Source organism: Notothenia rossii, assembly GCF_949606895.1.
Source record: "Notothenia rossii genome assembly, chromosome: 2".
NCBI lineage: Eukaryota > Metazoa > Chordata > Actinopteri > Perciformes > Nototheniidae > Notothenia > Notothenia rossii.
Window position 1 is genome coordinate 78,952,444 of NC_136904.1, and position 12,577 is coordinate 78,965,020.

Below are 12,577 nucleotides of genomic sequence, written 5' to 3' on the forward strand. Positions count from 1 at the left end.
ACACATGAGGCGTATTCTGACGCACATTTACACCCATCCTATACTGTAGGATATATTCACTATTCAATAGGGATGTGCACAATAAGTCGTCAAGGCGCTTAAACGTTGCTATCCAGTCAACAATTTACACTTTAAAATCACATATTGACAGAGTTTGCACTGAACAAATCATGTCTTCCTTGTCAGAAATGCCTTAATAAAAAACTAGCCTCTTTTATCTTCTAATGCAATCAACGCCTGATCAAACAAAAAAAGAGAAAAAAAAAGAGAAAAAAGCCTTTTCATCCCATCATAGTGAGGTGGATAAAAGTTGACATTTTGTAAAACCAGTGCAATATCTGAGTACGCATTCCTTTCCAATATTCTTCCTCGAACCTGGATTAAATAAGGCTAATCACCTAGTCCAATTTTTTAACTTCAATGTTTAAATAGAGTCGTCATCCCTACTGCTCACACTGAACGGTAACATCCCAGATGGTTACCCACCGAGGAAATAGTGATTTGCTTTGAGTGTGTATGATAACTAGTTGTTTTTTTCTTTTCATACCATATTCTTCTGTCTGCTCAAGGTCGCAGTTTACTCAAACTGACAGCTGCTGCGGGGGTCCAACAATAAGTCTTTTGCTCAACATCCTCTCTATCTGCTGACCTGATGATACCACGCGCTACCGGAGGGATGAAAAGCCAAGTTAGAAAACACAATAGGATAAAAGAGGAAACCCTCTGCACAGTCACACCTCTGAATTGGATTGTTATTCTGCAGTTCAGTTCCTTAAGAAGTGTGTCAATAGCTATTAGCTCCCTAACAAGGGGATCAGGTGAGCCCTGTACCGGCGAGGCAAAGCTCCCCGAGGCACAATCGTGTTCTTTATTTCCAGAGAGGAGGTCTGTACAGTACTCTGGGCAGCAATCTTCCAGAGGCCTATTAGACTACTGTAGCTGTATAAAGAGTCAAGCAGAGAGGGTGTCTCATCAGTGCTGATAACAGGGTATCTGGTCAAGTCATTAGCTCTCCTCTTATTGAATTCCTCCAGCCAAATAGACCCAATGAAGCTAAATAAAGCTATCGATGGTGAGGAGCCTACAGCCCATTAATATGCTGCCACCTCGCTCTCCCCCCACAGCCGCACACACGTGCTGCCTCTCTCTTGTTATTTCACACTTCTTTCTCTTTTCTCTCCCTCTATCCATCTCTTCCTTTTCACTCCTTCCTCCTCTGTCATTCTCAGCTCGTCTCTGCTTCTCTCCCCTCCCTCATCTCCTTCCTTCCCTCCTCTCTCCTCCCTCACTTTTCTCCTTGTCTGGGGGCCCTAATGGCGAGCATGTACCGCAGCTCTGACACCGTCACATCTGCTGGCAGAGAGGGTCTCTCCCTCACCACACAGCCTGCTAATGAGATCTTCCCCCATTTAATTAATACCATAAGAATTTTAATTCTGACTGAATCAATTTAATGTGATGTGATTTTGTCAGCTCTATTCCCCAAGTAAGGAAAAAAACAGAGCGGGCCCTGATGCTTATTACATACATCATTTCACGGGCCCTGCATTCCCTGCTGACTTAAACAAATTCTAATTAAGACTAATTAAAGCATCATTTATGAAAACGCTTGTGATAGTTATGCAAACATTCTGGGTGGATATGCTCTGCATGATAATTACCCCCCGGTTTAAATTAAGACCTGCTCCCTGGCAATTATGCTAGCCACACAGCAGCACCTCATGGAAAACGCTCTTTATTCAATTCCTGCAATTAAATAAGAGACCTGGCTCCTGAACTATCCGCTCAGAATGAATTTCTTAAGAAGAAAAGAATGATTATGCATTGTTGTTTTTTCCCCTCTGTCAGGTGGCGTAAACGGAGCCAATCCAGTGTTCTGTTTTGGAGTTACATTGGGGTTAAAGTGATGATCATAAAGCAGCCAGCGGTGACTGATATGCAAGGTGACACCCGCTGCCTTTGGATGAGGTGATTAGCCTGTGTTTTCTAGGTGAGTTTTGTCACATTAGTGCTGGTTAGGCAGGTTTGAGCAGATGCACAGTCTCACATCTCCACCTCCGCTCACCACTGTCTAGCACTGAGTTACTTCAAACGCACTGCTCTCCTACAACTGTACAACATGTATTGACTTAATTTGGCTTTTTTTTCAGACCAGAGTTAACATCTTAACAACAATTGTCTGTGATCTTAAAAGAATATTTGAAGTCAATCTGTTTTAGCTCACTGGATAAATCATCACAAAACCTAAGAGTTGGATTCAAACCCTTATTTGGGGATATTTTGACAATATGGGAAACATGCTTTCTTGTTGCGATAACATTTAAGGTACTATTGAGGTACTATTCTCATTTGTGTGCGTCAAATATGAAGCTTAATCCAGCATTTAGCTAACTTAGCATTAACACTGAAAAAAGCACTGAAAACAGCTCTCCATAAAGTTAGAAAACTAATTAACACATTTGATGTAAGAAACAACCATCCTTTGTGCCAAAATATCACTAAAGGACCAGTTGCCAGGTAACCAGCTGAAACTTCAGGAAGTTACAGGTCCCAGCCATGAAGTATTTGTGAAAATCACCTCACTTAAACCGGTGAATTGTTATTTTTGTATTAAGTGTTGTACTCCTTTAAGCTCCTTCTGGGAGTTGTAAAAAAGCATTTATCAAATAATGATGTTGCTGGGAACTGTGTATTCAGAGTCTGGCCTCTATGTTACGTACAAGGCTGAGAAATGTTGAGTGTATATTATGAGAACAGGATTTCCCCTCTTTAAGAGAAAGTGCTGATCCAGTTGCTTATGTCAGCTGGCTGTTAATAGACATCCTGCAGAACTTGGCCTCTTTATCAGGCTCCAAGCAGGAGTTTACATTATGACGTCATTACACCTATCAGATCTGTTGATACAGCAGCACACTCCCACTATTACATTGTTTCACAGAGCTGAGGACCAGGCTATTCTTATTTGATTGGCTCTATTTGAAACCCCTTTAGACTGAATGCCCCTGAAACTGTATTCATGCTCTATTGATAGTTAAAGACACTTTTGAGGTACTTGTACCTTGAGTACTTCCATTTTCTGTTAAATGCAGTTTCTCAACTGCATTTCAGAGGGACAATATCAGACTTTTACATTATTAGTTACCTTTAAGATTAAGATTTTCCTTACACAACATGTAAACAATTAATAAAATATGCACGTATGAATTAAACTTCCCCAAGGTAATTCAAGTTGGCTCCAGTGCTGCTGACATGGTTATGCATGAATAACAATAATCACATATGACAATAAAACGCTGAGGGAACAGTCCATAAGAACAACTACATTTACTTTGGATATTGAATGTATGTATATTTTGTCAATAACACTTCTTCAATGTACCACTTTTACCTTTAATGGAGCATTATTATACCTTGTTATTGCTTCTTTTACTGCAGTAATCGATCTGAATAACACTTCTATCTCTGCCTGTTCCGTGTGCTTTTCATGCTTTCCCATCACTGTTTAGTCGTCCTCTCATTACATACATCTTTCATGTCTTAAAGCTACAAGTTACAAGATACTTTGATGCCTAATGTGAAGCTCTACAAATGAGCAGCTCTGTGTGTGGCACGGTAATTCATCATGCTGCGAAATGCTTTTAATAAAGTTATGGCTTCACTGCGCTCAGATGGCTCGATGCGGTGGTGTTGTTTATATGTTTGCACAACACTTATCACTTCTGTCATGTTTGTTTACTTTTCACGGTGTGTTCGATTTTGGCAACGGCACAGCATTATTGCGTTTTGCTTCATGAGAGGCAGCTGGTTCAATAAGATGATAAAAAAAACAGGCCCTATTCCCAGATCAGTTGCTGGTGAGGTTGAGGGAACTGGAGCAGCAGGGCGCAGACCCCGGCTCCGCCCACGTCCTGTCTCACGTGCACTGCCTTTCCCTGTACATGCAGATGGCACCGCGCTCCCAGATTTCATTTGAGGTAATCTAATCCCTCCACTGCTCCCTCTAGAAAGGAGGAGTATTAGCGGCCATATGTCAACCAGATTTGTCAGATTATTCATTACAATTAATTGCTGTTCCACTTAAGGCCTTTAAGGCTGTGAATTGCTCCGAAATCTATTGCAAACACAAAAATTATGAGTAAAAGACTTTGGCCCTGTCATTCAAATTTCAGGCTGACCTTTAGCGGAGCCTTGCTTTTCTGAGGGAGTGCAAGAGAGAGAGCCTTTCTAATTGGTGTTTCTTCAGCCTTTTTTTTTTATTTTCCATCTACAGGTAGAGCATCTGTCTCTATTGACAAGGAATACAGGAGAGACTGTTGTGCCAGTACAGAGCTATTACGCCTACTTCCCCCTGAAGTCCACTGTTCACATTTTGTTGCAGCCCCCGCTCCACTAAATATACCTACATATTGGTATTATGCACATCTGCAATTTGTTGTTCATATTGTTGGGATGCAGTAACAGCATAGTTAGCTTTCTGCACACTATATACTGTCAACTGAATTTCAATGTGGACTTTTTTTTCGAAGGTTGGCTGCAAGGCAGACTAATAGCCACCTGAATTAATGTGCTGTCCAAGGATATGAGCCATAATACTTTAGTGATTAATGTTTCACTGGTGCTCTGCTTCCATAGTTAGGGCCCAAACCCCAGAGATAAACTATTCACTACATACTCACATTGAACTCTAAATCAGATTTTCTTATTTGTGTATAGATGTGATTTCCCCCCCCCTGAAAAACTGATAAAAAATATTGATTTTAAATCCTATTAGCCAAAATCACATCAAGTAGTCCTTGAGGAAAAAGTCACAGCAAATTACAACATTATGATTGACTATGATTATGATTGAAATCCATGGGGCTGATTCATTGCTGATGATGTATTTTGGTTAATTATGGAGTTAAGGCACTAGAGGAGTGACTTTAAGCCCGTCTGATTGGCCCACTTAATTGTGCTTTATGAGATAGGGCTTACCGTGCAGGGCTTAGAGACTCAGTGTTAGGGCTGAAGGAGGAGGAGAAAATCTCTCCCAGGTCATATTACCCAGGCCAGAGTTAATGAGAAGGTGGAAGTAAGAGAATCCATCACCATATCAATCTGCACCACCTATGCTTTCACCTCCGCTCTTACACAATCTTTCCCACATTAATAACCATTAGTACGATACAACATTGTCATATTCATGGTTATATTAGATCTACGTGGGTAAGTTGTTTTCGTGAGATACAATCCAAAGATTTGTCATAAGATATAGTTTGTTTTATATAATTGCTATTATTGTGCATGATTCAGGGGAAACAATAGCTGATCTATTGCTCACCATTAATCACAGACAGATGGGTCCATATCCCTCTGTCTTGTGTCTTATCGTACTCGACGGCTCTGGCTGCCTCAAGTGCCTGGACGCAGCTCGATAAGATCTCATATCCACCTGTATATTGGGAGAAGGAGGCGTTGAAATATTTCAGATTCCCCTCTATACTCATGGTGTCCGACGGATCGATGCTCTAAACGCCGGTTGCCTGGCCTCGTCTCATCACTGTACTCCTGCCGACTGACACATCCTCATTATATTACAATACGGTTGCCACTAAAGGTCATTCTCCCAGAACATAATCACACACAATCAAAACCACAAACTTCATATATCAAGGAGACAGTAAATAGCCTCAGGGTTTATTTTCAACTGACACAGAATTGCCCTTAGTCTATTCATAAAGTGAAGTTAGGGTTTCGTGAATTAAGATCTGATGACACATAAACAGGATCCAGAAAAAGAAAAAAAACATTTCAAAGATCAGCAAACTCACCTTCTTTAAAGTAATTTAAACACACATCATATATTAAACTATAATATAATATTTATATGATTAATAATATAATTATTCCTTTCATTATTATGCATTTGTAGCATAAGCATCTAAAATATGGCATTTCAATCTCATAATTAGTTTAAAATGTCCTATTTAGGATTTCAGCCACCATTTGTCAGATTATGAAAGAGAAGGCTGTTGTGTCAAAGCTCTTCATATTTCCCTTCCTCCTCCATCATGAGTAGGTTGTCATGAAAACAAGTGTCAAAGTAAAAAAAAAAAAAAAGAGGAAACACACTCCTCTCCTCCATATTACCATAATGAGGAAAACACACTTAGTGGGCCATGACCTGATGTCATCTGATTATACCCATGATTAATGATATCCTTTTACCAAAACATGCCACTACTGTAACTGTCTGGGATTAAAAGCAGCAGATGGTAATGTATTCTTGCTTTCAGTATATCTATGTTAACCAATGTGTGTGTGTTTAATACTTGCTGCATTGTTTATAATGGAATTTTTTTCAGGAGACATTTCCTGATTCTGGTCCATATATTATTTTGTTATGAGCTAGATGTGAAGATGTTGTGTCTCTGTTATTGTAAGAGCACCTTTTTGCAAGCTACAAACAGCAACCAGCCCCATCTGTTAGAACCAGACAAGTTTATTTTCACATTAGGTCCAACTGTGCACATTTATATAAAACCTATTTTCCTCTCTTGCCAGTGTAGAAAAACTGTCTTCTGTACAGTCTATAATTGGTCAACAGTGTACAATGAAATAACAAACTGGGGTTGACACTTTCTGCTCCTTCTGGTGTGAAGATGATCTTAATAATGGTGCAACTGTATCCCATGAGAGAGCAAAACAGCTGAATTGCTTGCACATCTTTAAAGCGTCTTGTTTTGTACACAGACTCCAGTCTCCAGATATCAATGTCCAGTCGATGACTCAGTTGAAAATATTTTCCTCTGGTTTTTCCTCTGTCCAGACGCCATGTCAACAAAGCCCCCAGTGTTGAGGCAATGTAGGAGCTACAATGTCAGTCTGTCCGCTTAATTGCGAGTGGGGTGTATGTTAATTTACTCAGTCAAGAACCCTCTTTGTAGCACTTTTATAGCCCAGAGGTGTAGATTTACATGTTAGGGATACAATGAGTTTTAGCTTTTGCAAAAAGGGGGGGGGGTTAGAGAGCCCACATTCCTCCACCTCCCACAGCATATTGTTCTATTGTATTTGAACACCTCTCTGCCGCGGAGCAACCCCGGTCAGGGTAGGTCTTGAAGACGAGGGGAGGGAAGGGGTCATCCTGACCTACAGCTGAACTTGTGCAAATGGCAACACTAAATTTGCTGCATGGCAGACTCCACTGAGTAGAAGTGATATACCCATGCACAACATACCTGTCAACACTGCACTGTTTTTTGTGCAATGCACTGGCTGGTGACTGAGTGTGGCGTTTGCATTTCTGGCTCTGTGATTTTTGTTTTTAATCACTGAAATGGATTTGCAATGTTATACTGTAATGGACAAATTGAATTGCCGTTTGAACAGTTCAGACGTTTTGTGCGACTCTCAGAGAGATCTACTGCACTAGTACGAAGTGTAGTACTGTGTAATTATAAGAGAGGTGGTCTGGCCTCAGGGGATTGCTGCTAGATTTCACCAGAAAGGTTCCTGTGCACTACATGCATATGCTCAAGGAATCCGTCCTGCATTTGTGTATTGGGCTGTCAAAAAATTAAATGAAAAGTCATTCTAATAGGCGACCCCTGGCCTAGTTCATATTTCCTGTCAATTATGAAAGTATGAAGTCATGCATAGTTATGAGGCATGGGCGGGCCTATTAAAATTCATAGATGATTTGTGTTTATACCAGGTTACTCTAAACCACTTAATTCCACCTGGTCATGTAGAACTAATAACTCTACCCACTGTATACCTCACAAAGAGGCAGGTGCACCCAAGATTATGTTTTTCAGTTTTTACATATAAAAAAACTATTTAAGAAATCAGCTTTTGTTCCTGCTTTAATATCGACAGCATTCAAAAGCATGTCATCAGTTGTTTGCTTGAAGCCAGAAGCTGCATTGAAGGAACTCTCTTGTTAACTGCGACTACAATGGGCTAATTGTTTTCTGGTAATTATACCTTCTTCACCAGTAAACGTTGTGCGGACCTCTTGGGCTCTTGTGTAACTCAGGTGTGTATAATTACATTTCTTAAGGTCAGCCTTTCACCAGGATGAATTAGTGAAATTGCATAGTTGACCACTTCAGGGCATGGATCCAAATGCAATTATCTTTGTTAATAGATCTGCTCTTCAGCAATGGAAGATGATTCAGAAAGCAACAGATTGACACAAAACATGTGACAAATTATAAAGTTGTCTCATAATGTCGCTAGTTTTACATTGTTTTCATGTGTAGAACATGACACACTGCCAAACTGTCCTATCATTACTCCAAATTAAGGACAAGTGTTTTGGTATTTCATCCTGAATGCCAGTGTAAATACTGGCTTTAAATACACAAATACTTGATTTGTTTTCCCTCACCATGTGGGGCCTGGTGCGAGATATTGATCAGAGCATATCCTGGTCAATCAGACTAAATGATTGCCTATAAGCCCCCCTCCACTGCTGCCTGGAAGGCATAAGGGGGATCGGGAGGAAACCGAATTATAGCAGCCCAGATATGAGCTGCCTGTCCACTGATAGTTCCCAGCACCCTCGTAGAACTGAGCAATGCAAATGTACAATAAACAGGGCCTAAGCTGGTGGAGGTCTTTCAATCACACAGGGGCAATAGTTCAACCCCCGCAATGCATAATCCCAGCCTTGAAACCCCTGGGACTCCAGCCTCGAACCTGCTCAATGGCACAAAGATATTAGATAGCCATATGTAGATTCACTAGGTAAACAGACTCTCATGATAACACAATACGCTCGCTTTTCTACCAGGAATATATTTGAAGCTAAATTCTGCTTTCTTCTGAGGGAAGGCTCAAATTGAAGGCTTAGCTCTGCGCCATCAGAATTCGATGCAGCTGTTTGCTTTGTTTAACATCATTGATATATCTCTTGCTGAGAAGAAATTGGTATCTCTTCTTTGAGAATTAAGTTGCCTGGTTGTTTGCATTATACACAGGGCGAGACTCAAGAGTGGCTGTTGAGGGGGGGTTGAAGTGTGTTTATACGAATGGTAAAATAGATTCTCAAAAAGGGAGCTGAACCTGAGAATATAAAACGCGAATGGTTGGAGCGCAGGGAATAGAAGAATTTCTTTTAATGCCGATTTTAAATTCACCACTTCAATGTTTTTAGTCTAACTAGGTGTTGACTAAATTGAGTTTGGCTGAAGTTTATCCTGTGCATGGTTATCTTTGTACAGTATTTGACAAACTATTGGTGTCTCCCCTCGATGTTTCAGCTCATGAGGTCAATCCTTTCCTGGGACATGTTTACTCACTCTGTCATTCACTTACACACCCACATATACAGTTCACACTAGAAAATCATTCATACACAGCCGGATGAAAACACACACGTGCACAGTCTCTCTCTTTCTCTGACACATGCATTCACCAGAGAAGCCTATATGGAGATAAATGACAACCACACACACACACACACACACACACACACACACACACACACACACACACACACACACACACACACACACACACACACACACACACACACACACACACACACACACACACACACACACACACACACACACACAGCAGGAAGAGTGTCTGTCAATACGTGGGGGAGGGTAAGTAGGGACAGAGGATAGCAGAGTAGGATGGGGTGGAGGGTGATGGGGGAGGTTGGGGGGGCTGTTGACAATGTTCTCCAGGTCTGTGTAACCCCTCCTTCCTCCATCCCTTCCTCCCTCCCTCCCTCCCCCCTTCCCTCGCCAGCGGCTTGACAGTCCCAGCAGGAGCCACTCCAGCCCGGGGAGAGGGTCCTTCCGGCCAGCGGGGGCTCCAGAGGGGAGGGGGTGGTGGGGGGGGGGCACAGAGAGAGGCACGACACGGGCCACTTTAGACTTGCATCACATGATCCATGTGAAAGGAGGCGGCTGATGAGGAGCTGACACCGATCATCCGTTCTGCCCGTCCATTATGTCAGATAGTGAGAAGTGACAGGACCACGACGTCTTCAAAATCCACTAGATCAACCTCTTTTTGTTTGCAACAAATGTAGCAGAAATAGCCACAGGAGTCCCGGATAGGATATGGCTAAGTTGTTCTGAAATAGCTCTCCGGTATGTGATTGCCATCTCCTCACTTCTAATTGCTTTAAGAGTTGATTCTTTGAATTTCAAAGTGATACCACTGATTTGTCTGAGCAGTATAACTGTATATTTGCTGCTAATGATGACACTAAGGTGTATTTAATTTTTTCACAGATACATTGTTGTAATTAAGTTGATCTCAGTACCCAGAGTGCCGCTTGTTTTTAGTCCTACTAGATACTTAATTTCATTCAGCTGGTGTTCTAGGTCTAAATCAGTCTGATTACATGACAAAAATGAAAACCAGCAGGGCTCTGCATCCGAAAGGACCAGGAATGAGAGCAAACTCCCCTCACAGTAGAAAGCAAAATGCAAATCAGATCATTTAAAAAGTAGCCAAGTTTGTCAATTTAAAAAAAAAACTTGTCTGTAGGTAAACTGAGGCGCATAAGAGAAAAGCTGGAAGCTGTTCGGTGTGGCACTAAACACATGTGAGCTTGTTCAGAAATGTAAGCACTTGTGAGTAAGAGATGATAATGATGGGATAATAGGAATCTATTAGTCCTTCAGTTTTTGTATGCCTAATAATTACATTAATTGAATGACACTCATTTAGAGAAAATGAGGGACCCATGGTGTTAATTCAACCTGTGTTTCCAGATGCTCATTGCTAAACAGCTAAGTGAACTACCTAATCATAGCCCACCATCTGGGAATTCCCCTCTAAGGCAGAAATAGGAGATGGAGCCATAATACGTTTTAAAGACATCGAGTGATGGTTGCCTGCAACTAAACATATTGAAGCTGCCATTTAGCCTCTCCAGCTAACAAATCGGGGGGTAAAAGTGCCCTGATGATTAACTCCTAGTTCATTTAGGGCACGTAATGCAAATCTGTGTCTTTTATATGAAGGTAAATAAGGTCATTATGGTGGTGTTAATGATTAGCGTATCCCACAGGTGTAAATCTACGTGCGTATTTCTCTGAAACTCCTTTCCTTCTGTAAAAAAAAATCACTCAGTGCCATGCCAACAAAGATGGGAAGACTGACTAATTTATCCCCAAATTTGCACCATGTACAAAAAATCATGCAAATGAACTGAGTTCTCATTTGGAAGACACAGCATTTGGGTGACATTAATCAAAGAAAAATATGCAGACAAAGGTGACAGTAATCCCAACACTCACGCATAAGTGGCACAGCTGTGATTTCGCTCACTGTATGGAAGTTGTACAGTACCTGCATGGACAGGGGCAAAAATTGGAAATTCTATACGTTGTTAAAACACTTCTCATTATTTTTAGTATAGCTCACACTGATCCTGTGCTTGGACGTCAAAAAAAAAAATGTTTTCACACTTAGGTGCTCATGCCATCCAATTACAATATCGCAATTACAAGTCTCTGTTGGTTTTTCCATTATCACTTAAAGTTGGCAGGAAGCAAAAAAAAAGTTCTAGCTTGTCGAAGGAGAGGAAATCTTGTTATTTAAAAATAATTTATAATTCTGTAGCTAAGAGAAGACTAACATATTTGACCAAAGTTGAGGGATTCAAATGAATGTATGTTTAAATACAGGAGACATCTATCAAGATTGATAGTGCGGGTTCATATGTTTTTCAATGTGGCTAATGATGATTGATATAGACATGTGATAATTGTAATTATCTCCAGTGCCTCTTGCTCTATCCACACGTGCGTCTTCATTAGCTTAGTCAGCCTATAGAGGTGGTATGGACATGTACAAGTCTTTGGAGTGTGAAATTTCCCAACAATGCTGTGTATGTGTGTATGTGTGTGTGTGTGAGAGCAGAGCAGTGCCACAGCCCGAGCTCACCTAAGCTCTCCGCTGAGTTGTAGTGCAACGTAGCCTAATCCCCCAACAGAGCCTTCAAGCCAGCCTGCAAACAGCGCTCACTGCTGGCTCTCTCTGCGTGGTGGGAGCAAACCAACATCATAACAAAGGGTGTTTATGGAAAAATAGATGCTGGCGCAGCCGACCAGAAAGGGCTTAGCAGTGAACAGACCCCGCTCCCACCTTTATCCTTCACCGTTCACATTGAAATGCAAATATCAAGGCAGGGTTTCCACCCGCGTGCCACTCACAAATTGAAAAGCAGTTTTTATCTATGCAAATGCAAGCATGGTAATTGAAGTTAATCAATCAATGCTAGCTTTCACTAAAACCTTGAACATGATTGAATAAAGTAATTATCATTCAGGAGAAAATGATGAAGTTGTAGACAGCATGAACCTTATTAAAGGAGGATTTTGAGTCACAATGGCTTAATTTAGCCAGCAGCCCCCTCTGTGTCTTCCTCCTCTCTTCCCCTCCGTCTCGGCATCTTTCCCACTCCTCACTGCATCCCTCCTTTCATCGCTCTGTTACTCAATATTGTGTGAAGCAGAATAGCTCACTGTTAAGGATATTTTAAGACTGTGTGAAATATGCCCAAGTCGAACCACTTGTGACAAGGTAACGTCTGATGAAAGTATTTATTTCAAATTCACAT